The sequence below is a fragment of the Pezoporus wallicus genome, unplaced genomic scaffold (genome assembly GCF_028554395.1).
Source record: "Pezoporus wallicus isolate ANWC-B61680 ecotype Strahan unplaced genomic scaffold, APGP_CSIRO_Pwel_v1 contig_8488, whole genome shotgun sequence".
Lineage (NCBI taxonomy): Eukaryota > Metazoa > Chordata > Aves > Psittaciformes > Psittacidae > Pezoporus > Pezoporus wallicus.
In genome coordinates, this window is record NW_026641095.1 from 585,111 (window position 1) to 595,886 (window position 10,776).

General features: G+C 43.9%; 1 protein-coding gene across 8 annotated transcripts in view; it reads right to left on the bottom strand.

Annotated features, from left to right (window-relative positions):
* The window catches only part of TANC2 (tetratricopeptide repeat, ankyrin repeat and coiled-coil containing 2), a 216,343-nt gene extending 205,941 nt beyond the window's left edge, over positions 1-10,402 (bottom strand). For all 8 annotated transcript variants that reach the window (XM_057421972.1, XM_057421968.1, XM_057421966.1 and 5 more), the window contains exon 1: positions 10,307-10,402. The gene's annotated coding sequence lies outside the window, so the exon portion shown is untranslated. The remainder of the gene's footprint in view (positions 1-10,306) is intronic.
* Between the last annotated feature and the right edge of the window lie 374 nt (positions 10,403-10,776).

Here is a 10,776-nt window from a genome sequence, read left to right on the forward strand (position 1 = left end):
TAGATAGTCTTATGAACCTTTACAAGAGGCAGAAGCAGTCAAAAAGTCCACAGATTAGAGTCTGATGCAAAGCTGATCTACTTTATGAGGACCCTGCATTACAGCTATACCGGGGGTGAGAAAACAAGATACTGGCAAAGGCCCCTAGCAGACAGCGTGCATGACGACAGAAGAGTGACTAAACTTCCTACTCACATAACTTCAGAACAACAAAAACCCTCTTTGAAAACGTGTCTGTAGCCATGGATGAGCTCCGTCCACACTGATACAAGGTATTTTCAGGTTCCAGCAAGTCTGCAGTAAGAAGACAGCTCTGAAAAGTCACAAGTTCACAATTCCCTCTCGATATCCTTTGCTCTGGGTGCATGCGTGCATTGAGGTATTTTAGTTTTCAATGTGGATGTCGTGCACAGCTTTGCTCTGTTCCTATTCCCCTGTATTTATACTATTGACCATTCTTTTTACTCAGAATAAACTCTCAAGAAATTAACTTCTTCATATTTTAAGTTCACCATTTCTCAAGATCCTTTTGAATCCAATTTATTCTTCCTACCCTGCAACCTCCCGAGAGCTGCTGTCACCCACAGGTTTCACTAGTACACTCCCAGTTCCATCAGGCAGGTTACTAAGCAACTTGCTAACCAGCCTGGCACCCACTTTACAGCAGTTCTGATCACACTACACTTAACTTTCCAGCCAGAAGTATCTTAGGCCCCTCACCAGAAGTGCTTCCAAAAGCAATATAGGGAAATTTTCACCTACTTGCAACGTTTTCTAGTTGTTTTACAATGGGTAGCAGCAATTGGTTCAAGACTACTCAGTCATCTTGACTAGTTTTGAACAAATTAGACAAGCCAAAGGACTGAGATCTTTCAATTCCCGTTCAGCCAAGTTGAAATTAAATCAACAGACCACTCCGTTATTCACTCTTTTAAGGTAATTCCTCAGTTTCAACCTGGCATGTACTGAGTTAAGGCTTACATAATACCACAAAAAGCCAACTTTTCCTAGCTCCTAGAAGGTGGTCTAGCAGGCATCACAGCCCATATTGCCCTGACTTCCTCCCCTCACACTTGTGTACACATGCCAGCACCCAAAACCTCAGCACAGACCCCCAGCACTGAAAATACTTCTCAAGTTGGCAAAAATAAATACTTGCATCTCTTTCGCTTTGGAAACGTACACTGATTTAGAACTACACCATTTGGCCTGTGATCACAACTTGTAACTGGCAAGAACTCCCACTGTTATTACTTTTTGGGATCACTACTACCCACATGGTGCCAGATGGCGTATTGCACCTCTGCTAAGGAGGTGTAGGAGCACAGCCTGCTGTCAGCATGGCCTTCTCTTTACTTTATTCAAATCGAGACATAGATAATATTACCACTCTGAAGGGAAAGCGGGTGGGCATATGTAGCTCCATTACAGCTGAGGCCTTCAAAGAACAATATTCCTTTCTTTAATGAAGCCTGCTACATTAAATCCCCACTCCTGAAGGGAAAAAAAGCAAGGGATGCCTTAACACATGCCCAAGCATTAACCAAAGGTTGGTGCCAATGGAAAGCTGCTCTTAAAGACTTCAAGCAAGCACTAACGTTCTAACTATAGAGCTGAGTATCTCATACTAATAACTGTGTGAACAGCACAAAATTGAGTTGGGGTCCTCAAATCTTACATTTAAAATCAAACAGGAAAGAATTAGGAGGGGAAAAAACATTAAACTGGTAAATGAAAGATTCCTGCCTTCATAAATAAATATCTATTAAACCAAGATTATTTAGGTATGCAAAAGCTGCTAGAAAAGATAATAAGCATTAGACCCTAACTCCACTGCAGAAAGTAACAGATTACTTCTGCATCTAACAACAGATCCACATTCTGTTGCTATCTTGCACCAAGATACACAGAATAACTGTATCCGTGATAAACAGAATAACTGCCCAAACCCACATCATTTTGCAAACTGCCTTAAAAATAAAGTCACATGAAGAACAAGGCAGCCTGCAAGCATGGGGCAAGCCAGCAAAATCCACAAATGCTTATGTGGCTCATTCAAATCACTATATCCACTTACATCTGCGCCCCTCCACAGGCTCAGGTTAACAACTCTCCTACATTTCAACACGCTTCCTTTTGGCTCTCTTCTCCTACCATCATGCATTTCTAAAACCTACCCTCACACCACTTACTTTGGTTTTCCCTCTCTTAGACTCCTTCCATAGTTTATTCCAGGAGATCTCTGAAGTTTGTTTACCTGTTTGCCCACTAATCTCCTCTTTCCTGAAGACTTTCTCTGCAGCACTTCCAGGAACCACCCTGCCTAAGCCTATCCCAATTATCCACTCAGTGACTGATCTCTTATGGTCAGACACACACTAACCGCTGAGAAGAGACTCATGGCATGGAACTAAAACCCTGCACAGTGTTACGGGAGCCTACAGGAAGAGGAGTGGACACAGAGGGCTTAGGCCTGAAAGGACATACCACCTTCAAGTTACAAGCACCATGCTGCCATACACCTACAGACTCCCTATGCTCCACTGACCTACACAATGTGTACTCTCCCATTGACATCTCTCAGCATGAAAACACATACCTCATTTCTACAAACACTGTGTACCTTTATCTTCCAGTTACTAGGCCTCTTCAAACCGTTATGTGTAACATTAACAACACCTTGTTATCAAAAACAAGTTTCTCAATGAGAATAATCCTACAGGACAAAATGGGATGCAAGGCAAAAGGGAAAATCACCTCTTATTAGAGAGGTAAATAAAAGGAACAGGACAGGAAATACATGCACACTTCTCTGTTCTCTGCACTTTGGTTGTATATTGTTTCTTTACTTTCTAGTAATACTTCTTCATTAAGAATATGAACTTTATGGGATCACAACCCATGAAGAGTTGTGATCCCATAAAGGGATCACAGGTTGGAAAAGACCTCTAAGATCATCAAGTCCAACTGTTACCCAGCACTTCCAAGGTTATCACTAACCCATGGCACTGAGGGCCTCGTCTACACGGTTTCTGAACACTTCCAGGGATGGTGATTCCAGCACTGCCCTGGTCGTTACTAAAATTTCCTTCTCTTTGAGTAGGGAAAAGCTCCTCCGAAGGCATCTCATATCTTCTTTTCAGCTTCTAAGCACTTGGATTGGACAAGTAGCTTTCTAAAGCTCCTTCTAGATTCAAAGATCTACAGTAAACATCCAGTAGCAGCACAGAAATCATTCAGAAAGCACAGAGATCTCTCTCATTTAGTTGCTTTGTAGTCATATTATGAAGGGAGATGCAAAGTATGACAAGTTCTTTACCATCAAAGACCCATCCTTCAGTCTGCATCCTGATTATTTTTGCAACTACAGTTAGGAATTCCCAAACTGTGCTGTCTATACATATCACCATAATGTGACCACAGAACTCTGCCTGTGTAAGTAAATCTCTCTTCAATCAACTATATCATTGGAAATAGTAATACTTCACCAAGTCAGACAGAAGCTGCCCACTGAAAAGGCTAAGCCTGACATAAGAGCCCATACAGCTTGCCAATATTTAAGCCAACGGTTAAAACACTTGCCACAGGATCTAGCTCAATGAGTTTAATACTCCTCAACTCAAGTGTGGAAAATACACCTGCAAGGAACTTCAGAGACCATCACGGTGCCCAGGAGTAAGCAGAAGAGACTATCCATGTCTCCAGGTTAAGGACACTTTCAAGTGTTATCAGTTAATGCTTTATAGCAATGGGAATCAATACACAACTGCTTTCTGGAACCACAAATACATAAATATTCACACTCCCATTCTGAAGAGAATTCATTTTACACTTTCATTTTGATGCATTTCATATGCACTGATGGTTTCTTTCTCACACGCATTCATCAAGGTCCTCATCCAAACTAAGAAGGAAACGCAAATGCTTCAGCCAGCCAGCTGAAAAGAACACATAAAAAATGGGGGAATCATTCACACACATCCACAAACCTCACTCCTTAAGGCAACTAAAAGATATAAATCACAGCAATGATGTTTCCTAGTGAAAACAAAAAGCATTTTACTTAAATAATCTGAATACAGACAAATAGCAGCAATCTGACAAGGCACTGTTCTACCTGCCTTGGCAATCATACAGGCATGAAGGGGAAAATGAAGCAAGCACCCAAAATATGCAAGAGTAACTAAGTAAACGGGAAGATCCCCGATCATAAAATACAAATTAACCATCTCTCACCCTAATTACTAGCGAATTCCCAGTGTGACTTGTATTGTAAATAAGAATCCACATACCCAAAATACTTCCTTCATTAATGAGATCAGTACGAATCTCAAATTTGAGATCCCTGCAATTCAACCATAATTAGCAATTAAAGCTGATGTAAGTAAAATGAGACTATAGAATATGCACCAGCAAAGCATAAAGCCACAGATTTACCCTATTAACTGTTACTTCAGAATTTTACCTCAACTGCTATGTCCAGCTATTCCATACCTCTTAATATCCCTTGTAGATTTAGGGCAGAAGATGCAGTTCAACTACTCAGCTGTGAGTGGTGTATTTCTATAAGCTCCAGGTTTTAAGTAAGACACAACAGAAATGGAATCTCCAAAACCCAAATCCTCTATTTCAACTGCTAAACCAAAAGAAACGGAAAACAGCATATAAAGACAAATAACTCATCACAACAACCACATCTCTGCTGTTGTACATGCAACCTACTCTAACAGAAATGATCACAAGCTTCCAGATTGAAAAACTGGAAAGAAAAGGAAGCTCATCTCCATCTTCCCAAGCACTGGAAAGGACTGGATAATGGAAGATACACATTTGCTATTTGCATATACTTACAGCTCACCCCAGGAACAAATACAGCTTTGAGCTTCCCCTGCTTTGATCGGCATAAGGAGGTCAGGAACACTGATCAGATGATTTCTCAAGAAGTTGTGTGAAACGGGCCAACATGAATGGAAGTGCTTGTCGTGCAAGAAAGGACAATTCATCCATGCCAGGATGGCCACTTGGGACATACACCACTCACTTTATTCTCTCTCATGAAATACAAGCAAACAACTAATGAGCAACAAGTTACTCCGAGACTTCAAAATTACAAGTATGAAAGATCTCTAAGAACAAATCCCCAGCAAAGAGAAAAATTCACAGCAGCTCCAGCCTTCATAGCAGAGCTATCCGTCTGCTCTGGAAGATACTCCTCCAGTCACCAATATGTTCTTTTCATAAAGGACAAATAACAAACAAATACTGGTCATAGCTGAAATGTCAACATGCCCGATTCATCACTCTCTTCATCAGTTATGCCAGTCAAAGAGAGAACACCACTCTCACAGATTACTTCCCTCCCCATTAGCTCATACAACATCACTCCTCATCAGCTCAAGGGCCCCAGCTCAAGAAGGCAGCAGCATGTGGAGACTTGCCTGCATCAGAATGGTAACATGAACTCACCAGGATTCTTCATGTTCCTCAAGTATCTACATGTGCCTTTGCCAAATCGGCTCTTAAGGACTACTACTTCAGGTTACTTGTTTGGTAAAGCGAAATAATTCTCAGCTTTACAAAGCAACAGGATTGGTGGGAGGAAAAGGGGGAAAAGAAAAAAGTCACTTTTCACATTTTGAATCCCAAACCAGCAGCATTTTTAGCAAATAAGCCTTTCCCTCAGAACAAGAAAAAGCTTTACCAAGAACATTATAAACGTGACTGAGGAAACAAAACTTAGACCAAAGGTTTGCTTTATGCACAATACATACAAACCCAGCTATTACTACGGCATTTTTAGATACCATGAATAAGTGATGCTTCCTTTGAAACCAAACAATCATGCAATGTGACACAAAACCAACAAGAGTAGTACACCTTTTCTTGTATCATTACTAATTCATGTTCTCTTCAAGAGTATTTTTCAAGATGGAGTTTCTTACACCACCGTACAAATCTGCTTGTTTGACAGAGTTTGGAAAGAGAGGTAATAAAGGCTGCCCAGGAAGAAACCAACTCTACCCATTATGCCAAGATTTCTCTTCCTGAAGATCTGAAACACCACAGTTCATTATCCCAGCACCAAACCATACAGCATTTGAATTCAAATTCCAGTAGAGCAACTCCTGCTCTCCCACCTGAACCCCACAGCCAATTCCACCCTAGGACAACAAGCTAAATTCCTGCCCAATTTGCCCATCATCTTCCTCAGGAAACTAGATCCTTTCATCACAGGCCACTTCAGTAGAACCTCAACAAACCCCACCAGACAGGGCAGCTTCATGAGGGGGAATTTCAAGACTGAGCTCTAAATTCCCAGCTTCTCCCTTCTTAATACAAATACACAACACAAGCCACTACCTTCTGTGGTTAATGTAGAGTTTGTATTTGAAGTAATTACTTTTTAAATGAACGCAGAACTAACTGCATTTTAGCCCCATAAAATAATGGGACTGGAATAACTCTTAGTAACACAACCAGAATTTGTTCTGTAAAGCTCATAAAACCCAGCTGGCAATTAACCAGAGATGGATGATCTGCTCCACTCCACTGCTGCAAATATTTGCAGATGCAGTGAGCTTTAAACACCAATTTCTCTCCAGTGAATGCAACAGGCATTCAACAGGCAACTCTCTACCTTGAAATTAAAATGAACACAAAATCGTAGAATCAGTCTGGTTGGAAAAGACCTTTAAGATCATCAAGTCCAAACGTTCCCCAGCACTGCCAAGGCCACCACTAACCCATGGCACTGAGGGCCTCATCTATATGGTTTCAGAACACTTCAGGGATGGTGACTCCAGCCCTGCCCTGGGCAGCCTGTTCCAATGCCTGAGCACCCTCTGGGGAAGAAACTGTTCCTATTATCCAGCCTAAATCACCCCGGGTGCAGCTTGAGGCCATTAACTCATGTTATTCCAAGAGCAAAACTTCAAATTCCAAGCATTGGAAACAACCCGCCGGCTCAGGTCTGTTTCACTGACAACCATGGTCATTTCCTATGGACCTTGCCAGGAACATCACCAGGTCCTGTACCACCACACAGCTTCTGCATGTTCAACAGATGCTGAGAAGTGTTCCTGGAGGTTGGTAGCTATTTATTATATTGGAAGCAAAGTGCAAGACAATCTGAAAATTACCAACCACATGGATTAAACTAGCAGCACAAGACTGTGAGGATTCTTTGTGTAGCACTAAAACAGGACATCCACTCACTGCACATTGAAAGGTACCATTTTAAGGCTTCATGCAAGTACTCAATGCATGAGTTCACAACTGACATCAGCCAAAGATCTCCAGGCTGCCATGACAGACAGATCTGGCCACTCTGTTCTATTCCTCCTCCTATCACTCTCATATTCAACAGGTCAAGTTCCTTTTATTGATCCAGATAGAAACTCTGCAAAAATAAACAGCTTTCACTCAGCCAACAATGCTCAACGTTTCACTTGCTACAAGAGAGAGGGCTCCAACACCATGAGGGTAGGAGGGGAGGGACAGGACAATACTGACTTTGCATCAATTCTTTAAAGCAGCTTAACCTCCTCAAGAAACTACCCTCAGAGCCATTTGCTTGCCTGGATGTCAACGGCAACCATCTTGCCGTATTACTCTGCTCGGAGGAAAATTCATGCTCAAAAACTAAGGAAAAGGGATCAATGTGGGTACTCACAGCTTTATACATCAAAAAAAGACATGAAAATGGGATTTTTTTAATTTCATTTTTAAAGCAAAAGATTTTGATTTAATATTTCACAACACAGAATTACAGGTGCTACAGCCTCTCAGCTCATTGCCAGCCACCACCTCTAGAAAAGGTAATCTTAGATAAAACATAAGGGAGAACATAATCTTTCCTTAATGAGAAAAACCATGCACAAATTTAGAAGGCTGCAAGTAATTTTGTTCTTTTTACGTACCAAGGGGTTGGTTTTGACTTTTCTAGCTGCCTTTTTACTGTTTTCCTTTTGCTACCTAATACAGATAAGCTACATCATTACTACTTTTAACAAGCATCCCGAAATTTATGCAGCATCTTACATTTTCTTTAATGGAACTTAAATGTGTCATAGGCAACCCAAAGAAGGCCTGGCAGATAGGAAAAAAAATCTATATATATATATTCTGGAAATACATATATAAGCCAAAACTTGCAGAACTCAGTGTACTGGCTCTGTACACTGAGTTCTGTATTATGTAGATCTGCAGATCTACGCAATACTAAATGTGAGGCACATTTGGGCCTTATACAGTTTGCATTTCTGGCCATTAATATTAATAAATGTGACTGTACAAGCAGGAAGTGGGGCATGTTTGCCTGCAGAGTTGCATTAAAAACTTAATCTCTTATAAATTCATTGCACATAACAGGTATGCTCATGGATTTCTGACATCAACACAGGCATCACTTCCGTTCTAAAGGTTTAACTGAAAGTAAATCTAGCATATGTAACCTGAAACGTGAAGAGGTTAATTGTCAGGTTCCTCAGGAGATAGATTTTTGTTCAGAATATGTATTTCAATTCAAGAAACACAAGCACACATCGGATTGTGGGAAAACCAATGGGAAAGACAGACAGCAATTGCTACAACGCAATCAATACTGATAAGGAGTTTATTTTATAAAGTGATATTAGTCACCCAGTTACACTGAACATGGAACCAGCAATTCACATCCTAATTACAAGTCTAAATATCCACACAAGTACACTTCAACATTCCATGACCACAACGTAGATCCAAACAGGATCCTAATACTCCACTCAGGTGGAACTACCAGTGGCAAACTTGGAGTACACAGTCATCTGCATTTATGATGCACTTAGCAAGAGTTACTACAAAAAAGAACAACAACTCCAAGGAGTTTGTTTTTTAGAAGCCCCATAGCCATAATTACCACAGACCTCAAAGGGTTTATTAAGATCCCTCTGCCTAAGCACTATTACTTTTTTCCCCCCACAACAGATTGCTCACAAAGCCAAAAATGGGACGTTGAGCACAGTAGATTGCAATATACTGTATTTCCATAATTCAACTGCACATTCATCACCCATTTGTAGCTGAACATATCTTTCACACAAATATCCATGGCCTAGGGTGTCTCCCACCACTCCAGCAAGAAAGCCTCATGTGACTGTCACCAGCAAATTCCCTTCAGCATGCTCACACCAAAAGGCACTTATTTCACCAGTTGCTTTTCCTTTTTCCTTTCTGCCTCCCACCTTAGGAATGGATGTTTTCAGTTGCAGGTTTGCTAGTTAAGTTTTGAGGATTAAATAAGAAAAACAGACAACACCCAACCTTTAGCATTTGAAGACGGCATCCAAGCTCCAACCTGAGCCATGCTGCAAGCAGGGTTTCATGGCTGTGGTGTTCTCCTCTGTGGCTGTATTTCTTCTTATTCTTCTCCCAATTAAACATTAATTTCCTCATTCAGTACACTGTAGCTGCGCTATACTCCCCAGCAGCACTAACTATTGAAGCTCTCCAGATATTTCATATGCTGTCTTCCTATTATTTTGCTATAGTACCTGCACAAAAGCCTAAAACCCACATGGATGCATCACCCCCTAAAGCAGCTTACTGCCCAACATCTGCTCCTGAACTTCCCAACGCAAACAGGGGTGAGAACCCCTCTTTTCCCTGCAAAACACACAACTGAGAGGCTGTCTGCCTCATCATCTCTCATTTCTCTGTTACATTTTAGCCCCCAACAACCAACCCACGCCTGTAACAGAACGACACCGTGTGTCATTAGACTCCACACTCCTTACTCACCCCTGGGGAGGAACGAGAGGGAGAACGTTTAACCCCTGCTTGCCTGCAGCGCGGGGTGGGTCCGGCCTCACGTGCGCGCTACCTGCAGCACAGCCCTGTAAATACGGTGCCATTCTGCGAGGAAAACGCCTCCTTTCCAGCCCCTCGCAGCCCGTAAAGGGCCGGAATCCTGCAGCACGAACCGCTCACCACTTACCGTGGGCGGCTCGCTTAAAAATAAGGGATTTCTAATGGAAAAGGCGGCATTTGGGGACCTCTACCTGCACCCCCCGGGTAATGAACGAAGGGAGAACGATCCAACCGAGTACCCGACGCCCTCCCGGCCCCCGCCCGTGTGCGGCACCGCGATGGGGGGGGGGGGAGCAGGGGCGTGGCTGCGGAGGGGGGGGGTGTCGCGATTCCCTTCCCCGACATGTCGCCGGGCGTCACCACCTCACGACCCCATCCCTCCCCCCCACCATCTGTCGCCGCAGGGGGGTGGCGGGGACACGTAGCCACCACACGGACCCGCGCGGCCTCTGGCCCTTACCTGTCGCGACAGGGCTCCCGCGCCCCCTCACAGCCGCAGCGCGCGGGGCGCTTCCCTCTCACCACATCGCCGAAGGAGAGGGGCGGGGACCGGCGGGAGCGGAGCGGGGAGAGCGGCCGGTCTCACCCCTCCACAGCGGCGCCGGCCGCGCTGCTCCCCTTTCACCGCCCAACTACCTCAGCACCTCCCCTCCCTCCCTCCCTCCGTGCCCGCCGGCGCGGCCTGCCCCGGGCCCCCACTGCCTGAGCCCCACACTCGCCTCCGGCGCGCGCCGCCGCCGCCGCCTGACGGAGGGAGGAGAGCGGGAGGGGCGGGAGCGGCGGGAAGGAGGAGGAGGAGGGGAAGCGGCCCGGCGGGAGCGCGCGCGGCCCCGGGCTCGCTCCTTTCCTCCCTCCCTCGGCGCGCGGAGGTGAGGGGCGGAGCTGATTGGTTATTCATGAGGGACGGTGGGCGTGGTTATGTAAATCAGG